The 19,763-nt window shown below is 40.6% G+C and overlaps 1 pseudogene; it reads right to left on the reverse strand.

The window, feature by feature from the left end:
* Nucleotides 1-14,793: 14,793 nt before the first annotated feature.
* On the reverse strand, nucleotides 14,794-15,642 carry LOC122814198 (annotated as a pseudogene).
* Nucleotides 15,643-19,763: the final 4,121 nt, after the last annotated feature.

Raw genomic sequence — 19,763 nt, forward strand, 5'->3', positions numbered from 1 at the left:
TATGAACACCTTCAGGAATGCATGGATCATGCAATCCCAAATAAAACCAAGACCCAATCCTCCAAAGGCAGACATCCTGTCTGGTGGACCCCAGCCATAAACAAACTATACTACAGAAGGAGGAAGCTACTACATGATAGAGCAAAATCCCAAAAAGGGAAGGCATCTCTGATCAGTATTAGCAAAAAACTACGGGCACTCATAAAATCGTCTAAGGCCAGCTTCGAGTGAAAAATTGCACAGGACACTAAGGATAATCACAAGGCTTTCTTTAGTTATGTTAGGAACCTGGGTGGGAATTCCCAGATATGCTCAGAATTAGTCCAAAATGACAAAAAATACACCAAACCCACAGGCATTGCCAACATCCTAGCTGACAGGTTCAGTGCAAACTTCTCCCCCCCTCCCCACCAAAAGGGCAAATATCTATCCCAGCAGAGTGCTGCCCCCCTGACATCTGAGATGTTCAGGTAAGAGCTGCCCTCCCAAAAGCAAAAAACACAACATCAATGGGACAAGACGGTGTCCCGGGCTGCATCCTACATGAACTCCAAGAAGAGCTAAACCCATACATAAAACTACTGTTCAATCTCAGCCTTACTACAGGATATGTACCCAAAGAGTGGCATACAGCAACAGTGGTCCCTCTCCACAAAGGTGGTGACTCAACGGATCCTGGAAACTATCACCCCATAAGCTTGACTAGCTTGGTCTGCAAAGCTATGGAAAGGATCATCATGGACCTCATAAAAAAAGATATTGGGGACCTACAGACACTGGATCCTACCCAGTTCGGCTTTGTTAAGGGCAGATCCTGCCTCTTAAACCTAGTTGATTTCTTTGAAACAGTCACCAAGGCCATTGACGAGGGGAAGGTGGTCCACACAGCCTACCTGGACCTCGCAAAAACCTTCGATACAATACTCCATTCGGGCATTATAGATAAGCTCACCAGCTTAAATATAAACCCCTATGTCACTAGATGGGTTGCTAACTGGCTCAAGGACAGAACCCACATGGTTAGAATTGCTGGAGCCATGTCAGACTCCAAAGCAGTTACAAGTGGCATCCCACAAGGCTCAGTCCTGGGACCTCTCTTGTTCGGTATATATTTCTCGGAGGTACAGGCCAACATGGAAGGACTGTGGCTGACCAAGTTCGCAGATGACTGCAAACTGGGTGCCATAATCGACTCTCCAGTCGACACAAGCATTCTCCAAAAGGGCCTCATAGAAACAGACAACTGGTGCTAGAGCCATGGCCTCAAGCTAAACGCCAAAAAGTGTATAGTCATCCCCTTTGGCAAAAACAAAGTGCCCACAAATTACCACATAGGTGGTAATCCATTAAGTACAGAAGAAGTAATTAGGGACCTGGGGACCCAAGTTGATAGCAATCTCTCATTTGACAACCACGTGGCCAAAGTGGTTAGAAAAACATTTTATATAGCCCACCTAATCATGAAGGGATTCACATATAGATCAGGGGAGGTTATCATGCCTCTTTACTCATCCCTCATCAGGCCCATAATTGAGTACAATGCCCCTTTTGGGATGTACCTTACCAGACACCTGCAGCAACTGGAAAGACCCCAAAAGTACCTCTCCAAGACGATCAAAGGGCTCAAACAGATGCTATATGCTGCCTGGTTAAAGAAACTCCAGCTCTACTCAGTGGCATACCGCCTGCTCAGAGGCGATCTGTGCCTGACGTACAAAGCCATGTCCAACCCGGAATTAATGGACATGCTGCACCTCAGAAAATCCAAATCCCATTGAGTTACTCGCTCGAGAGACTTGAACCTCAGCACTGAAATAAATAGGACATGCTGGAGGGACAGATTCATAACCCAGAGGCTCCCTTCACTCTGTAATAAAATCCCAGTCCAGGTTAGGCAGAGTCCCTCATTGACTCTCTTCAAGAGGAATCTCTTATGAGTGGATGGGAGATTGTAGGTTTACCCCGGGTATCACTTCTGTGTCACTGTTAGACAGAGGCACAGTATACTAACCTCGAAAAAGGGCATAGCAAAATTAATTTAAAATGGGTGGCGAAAGCCAAACACACTGTGGCTAGGCTTATAAATGCCCTAGGGCAGATAGCCTAGTATGAACCTATGAACCTATGAACCTATAGCACTAAGGGGTTCTAAGCATACCTCTCCACTGCCAAGATTTTCACCAAATGTCCAGATGTTTAGCCCATACTTTTCTTCAGTTCCACAATTTATTTGTATTTGTCTAGTAAATCACAGTGATGATCCAAGGATTTGTGTCAGTAAATAATGACATAACATTTCAGTTTCCATCATCATATCCTTCAGTAATTGTCTGCTGAAATGCACCCTGTTGCTGTAGCAAATGTCTTAATTTATAACAGCAGTATTTGAAATATGTCCCTATATGTGGCCCATCCCCCCCCCACTTTTACAGCCTTTGTACAGGTTTCTTGTATTACCAGGTTGAGAGGGATGGGTCTGAGATATAACTGCACTGCATGTTACACACACACACACACACACACACACACACACACACACACACACACACACACACACACACACACACACACACACACACATATTTTTTCCTCTTCCTTTATATTTTTATATATGTATGATTGCAAAGAGCTTTCTCCCTAATGTTGTATGCCTCTATTTTATGATATGTTTGAAAAAGCAACATTAATCATTGCAGCTCAGGTGGAGTAGTGGTGCATTCATTTGACTCCAGTGCTCAGGATCATGGGTTTGATGTTTAGGACTGCTGTTTTTTTTTCCATTAATGCTAAAATGACCAGAATGCATGATATGTTTGTTAAAGCATCACACATTTTCACAGCTCAGATGGTATAGTGGCATTTTGCTGTGATTGTAGAGAACAGCATCCTGGGTTCGAGATTTGGCAAGGTTGACTATTTTGTTGCTTAGCAGAACAAGGTCAGATGGACATATAGTCATTAAGGCACTTTTAAGTATATTGTAATTATAATTTTATATTATATAAAATAATATTTATATACAGATTATAATTTTACATTTACCTTCCATGTCATCCCTCTATCTGCTTTCATTAAATTATATTCTTGTGTGACTATACTGTATGGGACCGTTGTGTTTATATGGGGGTTTCACATCTTTTCTACACTGACGTCTCACTTTTGGAACTGCTACACTACCCTGGTTGACAAAAAACAGTTGTTACATAATTTAAGTTTGCAAAAATAATTTTAACACTACTTTCACATAGAAGAACAAGTTGCCTGTCTTGGTATGTGAACCATGAACACCTGCATGTAAAGCCAGGAAGCAAACCACTACACTCTCTCAGTTTGGAAATTTCATCTCTATATTTGCATTTATCTCCTACCGGATGTTTAATCTATGCTAAGCGGAGGGCGATAATGTGGACACCTGCTTAGCTATGCTTAAACATCCCTTAGGCTAGAGCAAAGTATATATTATTATATTACTATGTTATATGGCTGCGTTTTGAGGTGTTCTGACAACTAATTGGGACTGAAATCATGAAATAATGGCATTCATTTGGCTTCCAGGCTTATATCCTTCAGGGACTCCTGCTAATGCATATCCTGTTATCTATCAGCTTTCTAAGCGTGAGGGCAATTTTCCAGACATGTTCCTAATTTATTATTAATTCCCCCATCATTTATGCCTTTGTCAGCATGTACTGCTGTGAGGGAATATCGGCATACATTTGCTTTCAGACTTCTACCCTTCCGTAATTCATGCTAATACATGATATGTTCTCTATCAACATTCTATGTTTGTGAGGGCTATATGTGTGTTTTCTCACTTTTTGGGGGGATTTTATCTCCCGTTACATGTGCAACTGTGTAAATCGATTTTACTGTTTGCTTAATTGCATTTCTGTGTGCTTTCCTGAAAAAACAAAAAACAAAAAAAAATACTCCTTGTTTTCCTGCCTTTGCTCGACTAGTTTAGACCAGTATACAGGCTTTGCTGTATTCTGGGCTGTGTGTAGTTCCTGTGTTGGCCATTGCCTTACTTGGATAAAAGGAAGTTTCTGAGCTCACCAGTGGGAGTGGGGAGCCTTGAGCAGCCTATCTGTCCCTGGGGGAAGTGACCTCAGCACTTGAGCTGTAAATTATTGGTTGCTTTGGACCATTTCTAGCTCTTTTCAAGTTCCCTGTATAAAAATCCGCCTCAGGGCGTTTTTCTGGCTATATACCCAAGCAGAGCTCCACGTGGTCCTGCAGAGGGTCCTGGCAACAGAGAACTGAAAGAAGCGACCACTTTCCATATTTAAGTATTTTTTGGCTTTTTTATCTGCATTGTCCTCTCTGGCTTTCATTTAACTAGCTATAACTGTTTTTGTGTCTATCTGCTGATTTCTGAAGTATCTGCACTTAAAAGTAGCATTTTGGTCGACTCTGGTCGATTAATACTGTTTTTTTGTTAATTTAACTGCTGAGGCTGCCCACTAAAGTGTGCTAGCCTGTGTAAATCGAGTTTACTGTTTGCTTAATTGCATTTCTGTGTGCTTTCCTGAAAACCAAAAAACAAAAAAAAAATACTCCTTGTTTTCCTGCCTTTGCTCGACTAGTTTAGACCAGTATACAGGCTTTGCTGTATTCTGGGCTGTGTGTAGTTCCTGTGTTGGCCATTGCCTTACTTGGATAGAAGGAAGTTTCTGAGCTCACCAGTGGGAGTGGGGAGCCTTGAGCAGCCTATCTGTCCCTGGGGGAAGTGACCTCAGCACTTGAGCTGTAAATTATTGGTTGCTTTGGACCATTTCTAGCTCTTTTCAAGTTCCCTGTATAAAAATCCGCCTCAGGGCATTTTTTTCTGGCTATATACCCAAGCAGAGCTCCACGTGGTCCTGCACAGGGGTCCTGGCAGCAGAGAACTGAAAGAAGCGACCACTTTCCAGATTTAAGTATTTTTTGGCTTGTTTATCTGCATTGTCCTCTCTGGCTTTCATTTAACTAGCTATAACTGTTTTTGTGTCTATCTGCTGATTTCTGAAGTATCTGTACTTAAAAGTAGCATTTTGGTCGACTCTGGTCGATTAATACTGTTTTTTTGTTAATTTAACTGATGAGGCTGCCCACTAAGGTGTGCTAGCCTGTGTAAATCGATTTTACTGTTTGCTTAATTGCATTTCTGTGTGCTTTCCTGAAAAAACAAAAAACAAAAAAAAATACTCCTTGTTTTCCCGCCTTTGCTCGACTAGTTTAGACCAATATACAGGCTTTGCTGTATTCTGGGCTGTGTGTAGTTCCTGTGTTGGCCATTGCCTTACTTGGATAGAAGGAAGTTTCTGAGCTCACCAGTGGGAGTGGGGAGCCTTGAGCAGCCTATCTGTCCCTGGGGGAAGTGACCTCAGCACTTGAGCTGTAAATTATTGGTTGCTTTGGACCATTTCTAGCTCTTTTCAAGTTCCCTGTATAAAAATCCGCCTCAGGGCATTTTTGCGTGGTTGGGCGCATAGCGCAGCAGCAGTTATACAGGTTTAAACTATTTCTGGCTCCGCCAAGTCTGCTCTTCAATTTTTCCCTTAGAAAGCTCTACTCAGACTATTTAGCTGTATATATTAGCACTTGTTTTCGGGACTTCTATTCTTAGCAAGCACTCTTATAATAAAGTAAGCACTCTTATACTAAAGTAAGCACTACAGCCATCCACTACCCCCTGTGAATACCCACTTCCCCTAAAGGCACAGCACTCCTTATAATATTCTAGTATGTCGAGTGGTAGACCACTAGTATCCTCTCTTGTTCAGCTGGTTAACCTGGGAATCTTAAGACAATGTTACAATTGTCTCATGTACACAGACAACCCTCTCCTCCTTCCTACTAACACAAATACTTGTGAGAGATGCAACTATATAGCCAGACTGGAGGCTGAACTCTCGCAACTCAGGACTGGCAAGACCAGACAGGAAGAGAAGGTACCCACACCCGAAGCAAAACCGGTCACAAATAAAACCACCACTACTACAAACCAAACACATAAGAACACAAAGACATACTCGGAGGCTCTTATAAAAAACTTACCAAAACAACAGAGGCCTCCAAAGCAGACACCCAGAAATACACCCCCACAAAACGTAACACCTACAACACATACCTCAAGCAACAGGTGTGTCACACAATCACAGCCCCTAAGGCAAAACACTATGCCAGAGACATTAGTAATAGGTGACTCTATAGTCAGACACACCGACGTTCCACTTACCAGGCTGAATAAGGAGAGGGTAGCGGTGAGCTGCCTATCGGGAGCTAGGATCCGCCACATTACACACACACTCAGGTCACTCCAAAGCAAGTACAAGTATGATGCAGTCATTGTCCATGCTGGTGTGAATGACCTGAGATGTACCTCCCTGGACTACATGAAAAGAGACATTGAGGAGCTCTCCGATTATGTAGCCCAGACTGGTATGACCCTGACCCTGAGCAGCATCCTGCCTTCACCAAGAATGATTCCTCAGTACAAAGACAAAATGATCAGTTTTAACAATTGGCTTAATCACTGGTGTCAATCTAGGGGGATCCAATGTCTGTCAGCCTGGGATGACATGCTGGACAAGCCGCATTGCTTTGCAAGGGATGGCTTGCACCTGTCACCACTGGGCTTCCGGATACTGGCCAAGGCTCTTGCCACCCCCATAGTGCCTTTTTTAGGCAATGCTCAAAAGACAAATCAACCTCCGTAAAAAACAAAAATGGAAAAAAAATTAAGGGTAATGCTGCTCAACGCCAGAAGTCTAAATCTCAAGATGCAGGCACTCGAAGCACTTCTCAGTATGGAGAACATTGATGTCTGTGCAGTAACTGAAACCTGGTTCAAGGCTCCTGAGAGCACTCCAGCGCTACCAGGCTATACCTCATATCATGCTTTTCGGCCTCAAGTTCCAGGCCGAACCACAAGGAGGGAGTGTCCATTTTCATAAAGGACACCTACACCTCTCGATTGGTGGCTACCCATGAAGCATCAGAAACCATACAAGTTTTACTCACCACAGGCAAAACTGCCATACAACTGGTCGCATGTTATAGAACACCCTCCCAATCCCAGGAATCCCATCAAGCATTCCTGAAAACACTGGAGGATATGAATGTCACACCAAACACCATCATATTGGGTGACTTCAACTACTAACATAGACTGGGCCCACTATTCTAGCCCTAACACCCTAGCCCAAAGATTCCTGGAATTCATTAACTCAAATGCTATGGAGCAACTGGTCACTTCTCCTACGAGGAGAGATAATATACTTGACCTGATTATCACAAACATGGGGTCCAAATGCTCCGCACCGGATATAAACCCCTCACTAGTAAGATCTGACCATAAACTGATCATGTTGGATGTACATATCCCACCCCCACCCCCAGAACAAAAGACTACAGTGAAAAATTTTTCAAAAGCTGACTTTATGCTCCTTAAGTCAGAAATCATATCCTTTAAGCCTACTGGGTTAATGGAAACCACATCCAAAAATGCTGAATCCTACACAAAAGCCTTCTACGGACATCTCCAAGAATGCATGGATCAAGCAATCCCAACTAAAACCAAGACCCTCTCCACCAAGGGAAAATGCCCGGTTTGGTGGACCCCGGCTATAAACAAACTGTACAACAAAAGAAGGAAGCTACTGCAGGACAAAGCCAAATCCCACAAGGGAAAGGCTTCCCTGATCAGCACAAGTAAAAAACTACGTTCTCTCATAAAAAAATCTAAAGCCAACTTTGAGAGAAAGATTGCCAAGGATACCAAAGACAATCACAAGGCCTTCTTCAATTATGTCAGAACCTTGGGAGGAAATTCTCAGATATGCTCTGAGTTGGTACACAATGACAAAAAATTCACTGACCCTACCGACATTGCCAATATTCTGGCAGATAGGTTCAGTGCAAATTTCTCCCCTCCCTCACCCCCTAAAGATGAAGTAATTATCCCTGCTGAATGTAACCTACCTGTCATCTCAGACATACAGGTGAAATCAGCACTCAACAAAGCAAAAAACACAGCATCTATGGGACCCGATGGTATCCCCGGTTGCGTGTTACGTGAACTTCAAGATGAACTAAACCCACACCTAAGAACGCTATTCAATGTTAGCCTCACTACAGGATATGTACCTGAACACTGGCGCACAGCAACAGTGGTCCCACTCCACAAAGGGGGAAATTCTACTGACCCTGGTAACTACCGCCCCATAAGTCTGACCAGCCTGGTCTGCAAGGCTATGGAAAGAATCATCATGGAACTCATAAATGGCGACATTGGGGATCTGCAGATCCTTGATCCCACCCAGTTCGGTTTTGTAAAAGGCAGATCCTGCCTCTTAAACTTGGTTGACTTCTTCGAGACAGTCACTAGTGCCATCGACGAGGGCAAGGCTGTCCACACTGCCTACTTGGACGTGGCTAAAGCCTTTGACACGATACCACACTCTGGCATCATAGACAAGCTCAGCAGCCTAAATGTAAATCCATATGTCACAAGATGGGTAGCAAACTGGCTAAAAAACAGAACCCATAAGGTCAAAATTGCTGGAGCCATGTCAGACTCAAAACCAGTCATGAGTGGTGTCCCACAGGGCTCAGTCTTGGGACCACTCTTATTCGGCATTTACTTCTCAGATGTGAAAGCAAATATGGGAGGATTATGGCTGACAAAGTTTGCAGATGACTGCAAACTGGGTGCCATAGTTGATTCACCTGCTGACACACACATCCTACAGAAAGGTCTCACTGAAACGGACAACTGGTGCGGAATCATGGCCTCAAACTTAACGCTAAAAATGTATAGTCATCCCCTTTGGGAAAAACAAAGTACCCACAAATTATCACATAGACAATAACCCACTGAGTACGGAAGAAGTAATCAGAGACCTGGGGACTCAAGTCGATAGTGACCTCTCCTTTGACAACCATGTTGCCAAAGTGGTCAGAAAGACATTCTACCTTGCCCATCTCATCATGAAGGGATTCTCATCCAGATCAAAGGAGGTCATTGCACCTCTATATTCCTCCCTTGTCAGGCCCATGATTGAATATAATGCTCCATTTGGGATGTATCTCACCCGGCACATGCAACAACTGGAAAGACCCCAGAAGTACCTCACCAAGAGGATCATGGGTCTCAAACATGTGCCTTATCCAGCTAGATTAAAGAAACTCCAGCTCTATTCAGTAGCATACCGCCTGCTCAGAGGTGATTTGTGCCTAACATATAGGGCCATGTCCAACCAAGAACTGATGGACATGCTCCATCTCAAAAAATCCAAATCCACCAGAACCATGCGAGCTAAAGATTTCAACCTCTGCACAAATATGAATAAGACATGCTGGAGGGATAGATTCATAACACAGAGGTTACCCGTACTCTGGAACAAAATCCCAGTTCATGTGAGACAGAGCCCTTCATTGGCACTGTTCAAGAAAAATCTCGATGCATGGATGGGAGATCGTAAGTTTACCCCGGGAGTCACCTCAGTGTCACTACTAGACAGAGGTATAGTTTACTAAATAATGGGGTCCCACATGTGTCACTACTAGAGAGGCGCAACTATATAATACGGGGTGGCATAAGCCACATCACTGTTGGCTAGGCTTGTAAATGCCCCAGGGCAGATAGCCTAGTACACTACTATGAAACTATGAAACTATATCCTGCTTTAGCAGGTTGCAGAAGTGTCGTACGGCACTTTAACAATGCAGAGGTGTGTCACAGTACCTGTCACACACCCCTTGCATTGCTTTCTTCATGCAGATGTTTCTTTCAGTGTCTGCAGACACAGAAATGATCAGTATTTCATTTCAGTGTCCTCGGACACTGAAATATTGGCATAATATTAGAGTAAAGCTCTAATATTTTGCCAGTTCAGCTTAGAAAGTGTCATACAGCACTTTCTGAGTGCAGGGGGTGTGTTCAGTTTCCGTGCACTACTTGGACACACCCCCTGCACTTGTTCACAGTTGGTGTCCGTATAGGAAGTACAGCAATACATCTTAATGACTATTCAAGGCACCCTGCTGTTCTAAATGGACACAAACCACTCCTTGCAAGAATAGCCTTATTCTTGCATAGAGTTTGTTGAATCCAGAGGCAGATCTCATCCTTTTTGTAGATGGCTCCTGTGTTTGAAAAGAAAACAATGAACTTGTAACAGCTTTTTCTGTCTGTGCCGAGCACCACATTTTTAACAAGACAGCTAAATGGACGTATATCTGCTAAAATAGCTGAACTAGTAGCCATAACCATAACTGAAGCATATAAAATTGAGAAGCAAAATTCAGTAACCATTTACTCTTATTCCAGATATGCTTATGGTGTTGTACATGATTTTGGTACACTTTGAAAAGAAAGAGGTTGTTTAACATCAGCAGGAACATTTATTACAAATGCTGTTTTTGTTAATGAATTATTAAAAGCATTATTATTATCAAGAGAAATAACTGAAGTAAAATGTGCCACGCATAAGAACAGTAATTCTTTTGTTGCTGAGGGCAACACTTTAGCTGGTACAGCAACAAGACAATCTGTTTTTTCTTATCCTGTTCAGGGAATATTTATGCAGCAATTAAATAAAAATAACAAGTTTTTCTTTACAAAAATAAAGATGAGACAGATAACTCTATGAGTAAGAGGTGGATATGTCTTTAGTCATTCTCTGGACTTTTTATGGCACCATACAGATTGTCAAGCAGTATCTCTACTATGTTTCTTATTATTATTGGTTAAGCCAATCGCTTACCCTATCACTTGAGCAAAAATGCATTAAGAAAACAGATTTCTACTGATAGGTATGCATCTCACCTCTCAGAAGTAGCTCAACATTTTGTAAATACTTGTGTTACTTGTTTATAATATAAAAAATGAACAAGCACAGGAATCTGTCTAGTTACAACTTCACCACCATAAGTCTTGAGGAAACAATAAATAAAAAACAGAGAAACTAATGTTCTTAAAACTTTGTTGATGAGCTCAGTCTCAATAATTTCCAAAACTCATGAAACCCAGGTAGTGTTCCAAAGAAACAAGCTTTTATTCATCACTAACAAGGAATCCTCAGTAACAAAAAATCAGAAATATTTTAACAACGTTAAACATATCAACTTTTATGTACTTAGAAGTAGGTGTGGAAAATATATGTGTTGTTCAATATTAACCAGCCAATCATGTCAAACAATATAAACAGGGTTTTAAAAGTGCATTTTAGAACAGCAAGTACCCACCCCCACACATTGCTACTGACTAAATCAAATTAAACCCTAGTTAAGGAAAACACTGCCTATCCATTTGCAATCCACATTCCAAGATCGGGTATTAAGAAAAGCATAACATATACATAAAAATATATACATAAAAAGACGTTTAATTATAATCGCTCTTTGCTAACTAATGCAATAAACCTTCATCAGGTCTGTGACAAGAACTAAAATCAAGAAAAAACACGTAGCTATATAACCATAAACATAATGAAACTAGAGCACTATAAATATAAAAATATACCTGTCAAAATAATATCTAGTAAATATCCATCAAGGTGTATATACTGTGCATACAGCTCAGACAAAATGTCAGTGCTTTGCAAAAAAAAAAAAACTGTCATAACAGTTTTCATGATTACTGCCCCAAAAACATGTTTATACAATGAAAACATGTAGATAAAACAAACAAAAATCACACAAAATCACAGAAAGCAATGGATAAAGTAAACTAGTAATGTATAAAAGTGTGCAGGTGTGTGCATGAGCATGCATACCTTTCCAGCAGTATTCTAAATGGGGGAATTACACCAGTACCACATGGCAATGACGACATGAAAAAATGTCTGTTTTGAATTTACCATTTAAATCTCTGATGTGATGCAATAAATCTAATCAAAGCAGAATTGAAGTTAATGTCTTCTTCTTTTTCTTCTTTCGGCTGCTCCCGTTAGGGGTCGCCACAGCAGATCAACTGTTTCCATTTCTTCCTGTCCTCTGCATCTTGCTCTGTCACACCAACCACCTGCACGTCCTCACTCACCACATCCATAAACCTTATCTTAGGCCTCCCTCTTTTCCTGTAACCTGGCAGCTTCATCCTTAGCATCTTTTTCCCAATATACTCTGCATCCCTCCTCAGCACATGTCCAAACCAACGTAATCTTGCCTCTCTGGCTTTGCCTCCAAACCTTCCAACCTGGGCTGACCCTCCAATATACTTATTCCTAATCCTGTTCATCCTTGTCACACTCAGTGCAAATCTTAACATCTTCATCTCTGCCACGTCAAGCTCTGTCTCCTGCTTTTTTGTCAATGCCACTGTCTCCAACCGATATAACATAGCTGGTCTCACTACCCTCTTGTAGACCTTCCCTTTCACTCTTACTGGTACTTGTCTGTCACAAATCACTCCTGACACTCTTCTCCACCCGCTCCATCCTGCCTGTACTATCTTCTTCACCTCTCTTCCACACTCACCATTACTCAGAACTGTTGATCCCAAGTACTTAAACCTATCCACCTTCACCACCTCTACTCCCTGCATCCTCATCATTCCTCTATTCTCCCTCTCATTCACACACATATATTCTGTCTTAGTCCTGCTGACCTTCATTCCTCTTCTCTCTAGAGCATATATCCACCTCTCCAGGGTCTCCTCAACCTGTTCCCTACTCCCACTACAGATCACAATGTCATCTGCAAACATCATAGTCCACAGGGACTCCTGTCTGATCTCGTCTGTCAACCTGTCCATCACCATTGCAAATAAGAAAGGGTTCAGAGCTGATCCTTGATGTAATCCCACCTCCACCTTAAACGCATCCATCACTCCCATCACAGACCTCACCTCTGTCACACTACCCATGTACATATCCTGTACCACTCTTACATACTTCTCTGACACTCCCAACTTCCTCATACAATACCACAACTCCTCTCTAGGCACCCTGTCATATGCTTTCTCTAAATCCACAAAGACATAATGCAACTCTTTCTGACCTTCTCTGTACATCTCCATCAACACTCTCAGAGCAAACATCGACATTGCATCTGTAGTGCTCTGTGTAATTAAACATATGTGTTATTTATACACATTCTACACATCATTTTTATTATTTAGTACATTTTTAGTACATAGAAATATTCCTCAAAAAATTCCCTAAAATGCTTTACAGATTGTGTGGCAACTTATGTAAATTCAACACACTCTTAATAGAGCAATAGTAGTTAAAGGACAACTATGGAGGAAAAAATAAAAAAAAAAAACTTTTTTTTATCTTTTCTTGAATTTCTACACATTGCTAACCTGTATTCATCAGAAAGTAGTAATCACTGCTAATTATCTTGTGTTTGTCACCCTCAGTGTCCTTTTGGGGCAGACATCCTGATCAGAGCTTGCTCTCTTCTAAAGCAAAATTTTCCCCATAATGCAACAGTTGTGAGATTATAATGCACATGGCTGGAATGTCACATCTCAGTTCTATTTACTTAGAATGGAAGAACAGAGAAACAGTGCTAATTCTGAGAGGCCTCTGTACTAGTTTCACTTACTGTTCTGCATTGTCTCTTGAACATATTTTTCCTACTGTTGTGTTACACATTCTGTGAAAAAAAGCATACAGAAATATCAACTCATTGAAATAACAGACTTTTTTTGTGAGATACTGCTTTTGTGTGCTTCACTTCCTTCTCAAGTTACTCATCCCATTTTCACTCCCTCAGTAAGTCACAGTATCATATTTCCTGCCCTACAAGGTTTAGTTAATTAGTCACATATGCATAAAATAAACATCTGGCAGAACTGTCTGTGTGGTGTGCTAGTAAAACTGTCCCCTCACATCTTTGCTTATTCATAGATTAGTACTAGGCTAGCTGCCCTTTAGGGCCATTTTAAGCCTAGCCAATTACCCCATGTGAGAATCAAACTCTGCACCCTGTGCTCATAAGACAAATACCCTAACAATTATGCCAAACTCCCACCCCCAGTTATCCAGGGATGATGCATACCTTGTGCCTGCTGTTTACTTTATGAGGACTCAGATCCCCACAAGTCTAAACCGATGAATATAGTGTCAGGTTGTGTCTATGAACAATGGAACAGTGCTGAATTCTGGAACTCCCTGCACATTTGGATGCATCTCACAAGTTGGTTACTCTTGTTATTTGAGCTGAGGCTTCATGGAGCACAAGTACTATAGTTTCTTGCTGCATATAACAAAAGTACAGACTCAGTAGCATAAAGGTAAATCTTGAAGCTTATGATGTTGTTGTTGTCTTTCGGCTTTTTCCTGGTTAGGGGTCGCCACAGAGGAACTCCGGTCTGCTAATGATTGGCAGTAGATTTTCACAAATGCCGAGGTGCCAGCTCAATGTTCAACCTTCAACGAAGGCATGCCCATTTATGCATGTCTTTCGAATGCCTACCCTACCGTGGGGAGGACATGCAGACTCCACACAGAAGGCACTCCTACACTCCAGCCGAGAATCGAACGGATGATCACAATTATTGCTGTAGCCCCCTGATACATGCATTTTGTTTCCCAAAATGTCTTTACAGATACATTCCACTAAGCTGAGGTTAGGAATCACTCAGGAAAAATATACCTACTGGCAAGCACACATTAGCTCACAACAACATGGTGTTTCAGTTAAATTATTCTGAATGGTACAAGTCTCCCCAGACATCAGTATTTCCTTTCTTTAAAAATCTATATAAATATTAAATTGCATAATTGTATCATAATAAAACAACAGGTAAAATGGCTATTTTCACTCCTGTTGACTCGTCTTCCATTCTGATGTCCATTAAATGTTACCACCATGGGCTTGTTTCTTGCACAGTGGCTTATCTTTCTTTGAGAAGAAGGCCTGCCCTTCTAATGAAGTACAGCAAACAGAACATACAAAACAGGTGTCATGCCAGGTATAGCCTAAGGCTTCTAAGAACTTGTCACTGGCCTCAATTGGGAATTCACATCCATGATACATGGTACCGAACAAACTTTAGAAATCTGTCTCACAGTAAGGTTTACCATCCTCCATGTGAAAGACGTTATTACAGATCGGTCTATGATAAACAACACAGATGAAACAGCCAACATGCTAAGTCTGTTTTAAGGCATTGATGACCTCACCAAGTATCTTTCTCTGACAGCGGGTGCATTCTGATGCAAAGAACTGCTCATAGCAATGCTCACAATAGATGAAGCCCTTTTCCTGGACAAATCCAAGATCGGCAATTGAGGTTTTGCAGTGGGCACAGTTAATCTCCTCTGGATGCCATGACTTCCCTAAGGCCATAAGGAATGGACCCCTTATGACAGAGTTGCATTCAGCACACATGGGTGTCCTTTTTCCTGCAGGAATATGCTCAGTCCTCTGTACCACTGTATCCTGGTCCATTGGCTGGGGCTGCAGAGCAGGCCTATTACCTGTACTCCATACCCCGTGCTTAGCAGGAGAGTTTGATGACCATCCAGATGTCGTTACATGTCCAGACATTGCAGTGGCCTTTGGCATACTATGACCTGCTTGGCTGGCAGACTGTGCACCTGTAACTTTCCCTGTGTCTGGGCCTCCACCACTCTGGAAAGTGGAAATAGTTGCTGCATTGGAATAAGCTGGTTTAGGGACATTTGCTGGTGCCTTGGACATATTCTTCACTGAAGCTGCTGCATGGCCACCAGCAGGGGTTGGTGCCACAAAGTCATTTTGCTCATTTTGACTTTCAAGTCATCTGAATAACACCTTCGCAGTAAATAATGTTACAAAATTCTTGTATCGATCTTTAACATGCAGGAGTCTTAAGTATTCCAGAAACTGTGTTCTTCTCTGTTTATTAGAATTCATATTTGCTACTCACAGCTGTTTACTTGTTTGCAAACTAATGCTCATCATAATAATGTAGTTGTCAATCTTGTTACCACTCAGGCAGGCCACTGATGTTATCTTCTGCTTATCCTTACTGTTGCTATAGTATAAACAGTCAGTGAAATTTCCATTGCACATTTTCTGATGTTACTCAAAGTGTTTCTCAGTAAGCACAGTATAATGCATACTATCACTGTCCCTAGCAGCATGTGCACTTTTCTGTCCAAGTTAATGGCAATACTACTTTCCAGTCTACACTGCTACATTCTTTTCTATTCCCTCCTAACCAAGAATTTTGACAGTTCCTTGAGAAATAAAAAAATAAGGGGCTGTCATAATAAACTTTGTGTTTTATGCCATAGCATACCTCTCAACTGTCAGATTTTCACAGAATGTCCAGATTTTTGCCTCAGTCTGTTCCTCATAATATTTGTGCAGTTTTTTTCTGGATTTTTTGCTGCAAATCAGTGAGGAATGAATTAATTAAATAATAAAAGGAGTTTCTGTTTCAGACTTCATATCCTTTGTAAAATGCATGATAACACAAGGACTTTTATTCTAACAACTTTCTAAGTTTATAAGAGCAATATTTAAAATTTGTGCCTATTTTTGTGTCTTTGTCCCAGCAATATTTTTGGCTTTGTCCAGATTTTTTATGCTAATAGGTACCATAATTATTTTTAAGCAATCTGCAGATGACCCAGCATTGGTTTCAGTGGAACTTGTTGCATTTCTGTTAACTTTTTTCCATAATGAATATTAGGATGATTCAAAAGTACCTATAATTCTCCCACACAGATCTGTGCTCATTTTCAAATTTTGGTTAGTTACTATAAGTCAGACACAGTAGCCAATTCAATTGTGATGTTGTCACCATTCACACCTGTAGCAGTAAAATACATTGCTGATATCAGCTGACAAACAGATATCATTTAGGTGTCCCTGGGCCTGTCTTCCACACTTCTCTGTTCTTTTCTGTTACAACAATTACTGCATGTGAGCGTGCACACACGCACACACACATGCACACACACACACACACACACACACACACACACACACACACACACACACACACACACACACACACACACACACACACACTATAATGTACCACCCAGAATTAGTCATTATGCATGTCTGTACAATTACAATTGCAATGTCCATGGTCTAAACCAAACAGCCCAAGTCATGCCAACACACCATCCCAATGCCCCATTAACCACTGGCAATGGGTGATCCCAAGTGATATAAACTTCATCATTCTCTATAATGCTTTGTGGCTGATGCTTCCAATCCTCAGATATTTCAATTTTATAATGTTTGCACAATCCCCAGTGCAATAATCTTGCCACATTACTATGTCTTTCAGTTTACAGGCCCTCTGACATTAGTGTGTCACACCCAGTAACAAGATACACAACTGTTTCCAGTTCTGCTTTGCAGAACCTGCATTTGTCTGTTTCTCACACATGTTTAATGGGCTTGTAAGCTTACATGTATGCTGTCCACTACCCTATAATATTAACCTTTCATCTTTTGGTTTAAATTCACCTCTCCTTAACCATTCCTGCATCAGATCTTGATTGACATGAGGTTGTTCCAGGAGTTTTGATCTATGCCTTTTGTACATTCTTTGCCTTCTCATCTGATCCTTCTCATTGTATTCTTTCTTTTTTTGGCACATTCAGTTGCTGCCTTATTTTTATCGATTTCTACTTTTGTTTCCATTCCTGCTTGGAACCAATGCGCTTCTGCTAAACTAAGCAGGGAAGTCATGTTAGATTTGTTCTATTCAAGTTTATTATTATCCATGGGAACTGTTTGGAAGCAGACATTTTGTAGAAGATTATTTGATTGACTATGGACAATAAGAGCTTGATTAGCCACTTGGCTGGTTGATGATATGTTTGTACAAATATGGTATTGAATTGGATGGCCATTAAATCATCTTGTTTCTGAGTGTTTGGTGTTGGCTGTGTAATTTGTTCTAGATTTGAAAGTTTACTGATTCAGACCCACAACAGTTTTTGATTATTAGCATGTGGGTTTTAATGGTCTGAGTAATATTTTTTTATCTTTATTGATAAGTTTTTTATAAGGTTTCATAGATATCTACATGTTAGTAAAATAGGAGCTGTATTTATTTTTATCCAACATTCCAGACTTGGTGTTGGTGTTTCATGAGTTCTTTACTTGGTAAAGGATAGCCATGGGGCAGGGTTGGCTTTGACTCTTTTCATTCTGAAGGGTTATTGTGATTTTAGAACATCTAGGGAGATTTTATTAAACTAAAAGATAGCATAATTTATGGGAAGAATCATTAGTTATTTTCCAAGTAAAGGAGACGTAGAGTATTAATAAAAGTGTCACATGAAAAATAGTAAGTTTTCTTACCAGGCTGCAAAGATGTGCTTTGGTGGTGTTACTTTGAAGATGTATGATTTAGACTAGTAAGTGATCACTTAGGCTATCTAAAAGAGTTCCACTGGATGAGATTTTATTTAGTGTGGATGCTGAGATTGCATTGTCTGGCTGTGCCTTTGTTATATCTAATTGTTGTGGTTATAAGTTGGGTGAATTCGTACAGATGTTTATTATCGGTTGGATTTTCAGATTATATGGTTTGCCATTCCATGTTAACATCACCCAATATTACGGTTTCATCAAGAATTTTTAAGGAAAAGCAGCATAGGAGGTCTTCCAATGTTTTAGCATTGTCATCTGGGGATATGTATGTGACTATGTGTGTGTGTGGCTATATATATATATATATATATATATATATATATATATATATATATATATATATATATATATATATATATATATATATATATATATATATATATACATATACATAAATATACACACACACACACACACACACACACACATATATATATATATATATATATATACACACACACACACATATATATATATATATATATATATATATATATATATATATATATATATATAGGTCTACTTTGTTTCATTGAATCTCATTTCACTGAATTTCATTTCACCCTGACCACTTAACTTAAAACTCAAATTACTGAAAACTCATTTCACTGAATCTCATTTCACTGAACTGAACGTAGTATATATGGCACTGTGAAGAGTACTGCAAGGCAAGCACAAAGTATATGCCCTTTTCCTCACTGTAGTGCGATCCTGGAGTGCTGGGGGGCCACAGCCCCCATATTGAGAGGTTTGGTGGGCATAGCCCCCCACTTAGTTTGAGTACATATTGTGTTCTGGAAAGAGGTAGTCATTAGTGTTGCAACTATGCATATCTATTGTTTAAAATGCATTGTTTTGAAGTTTTTGGTAAAATACGATATAAAACAAACAAGCTGGGGAGCTACGCCATCCACACTCCCCAGTGTGGGGGCTGTGCCCCCCTCAACTATATATACTAACTCCAGGATTGCCCCGCAGTAAGAAAAAGGAAAAGGGCAAATAACTATTACTTGCCTTACAGTACTCTACACAGTGCCATATATACTAACTTCAGTTCAGTGAAATGAGTTTTCAGTGAAGTGGTCGGGTTGAAATGAAATTCAGTGAAATGAGATTCAGTGAAACAAAGTAGACCCATATACATATATATATATATATATATATATATTTAGACAGATATATTGGCATATATATACACATATAGCCTCTCCACCCCACACACATACACATATAGCCTCTCCACCCCACACACACACACACACACACACACACACACACACACACACACACACACACACACACACACATACACACGCACACATGAGTTTAGGTCAGATATTGCGTTTTTAGAAACTTTAACTTCATATGGTCGAGACCATATGTTTGACCATGAAAACTTGAATAAAACAACCAAAAATCGATGTTTTTTACAGGGG

Source organism: Protopterus annectens, chromosome 10.part0 (assembly GCF_019279795.1).
Source record: "Protopterus annectens isolate FY-2018-M chromosome 10.part0, PAN1.0, whole genome shotgun sequence".
Taxonomy (NCBI): domain Eukaryota; kingdom Metazoa; phylum Chordata; order Ceratodontiformes; family Protopteridae; genus Protopterus; species Protopterus annectens.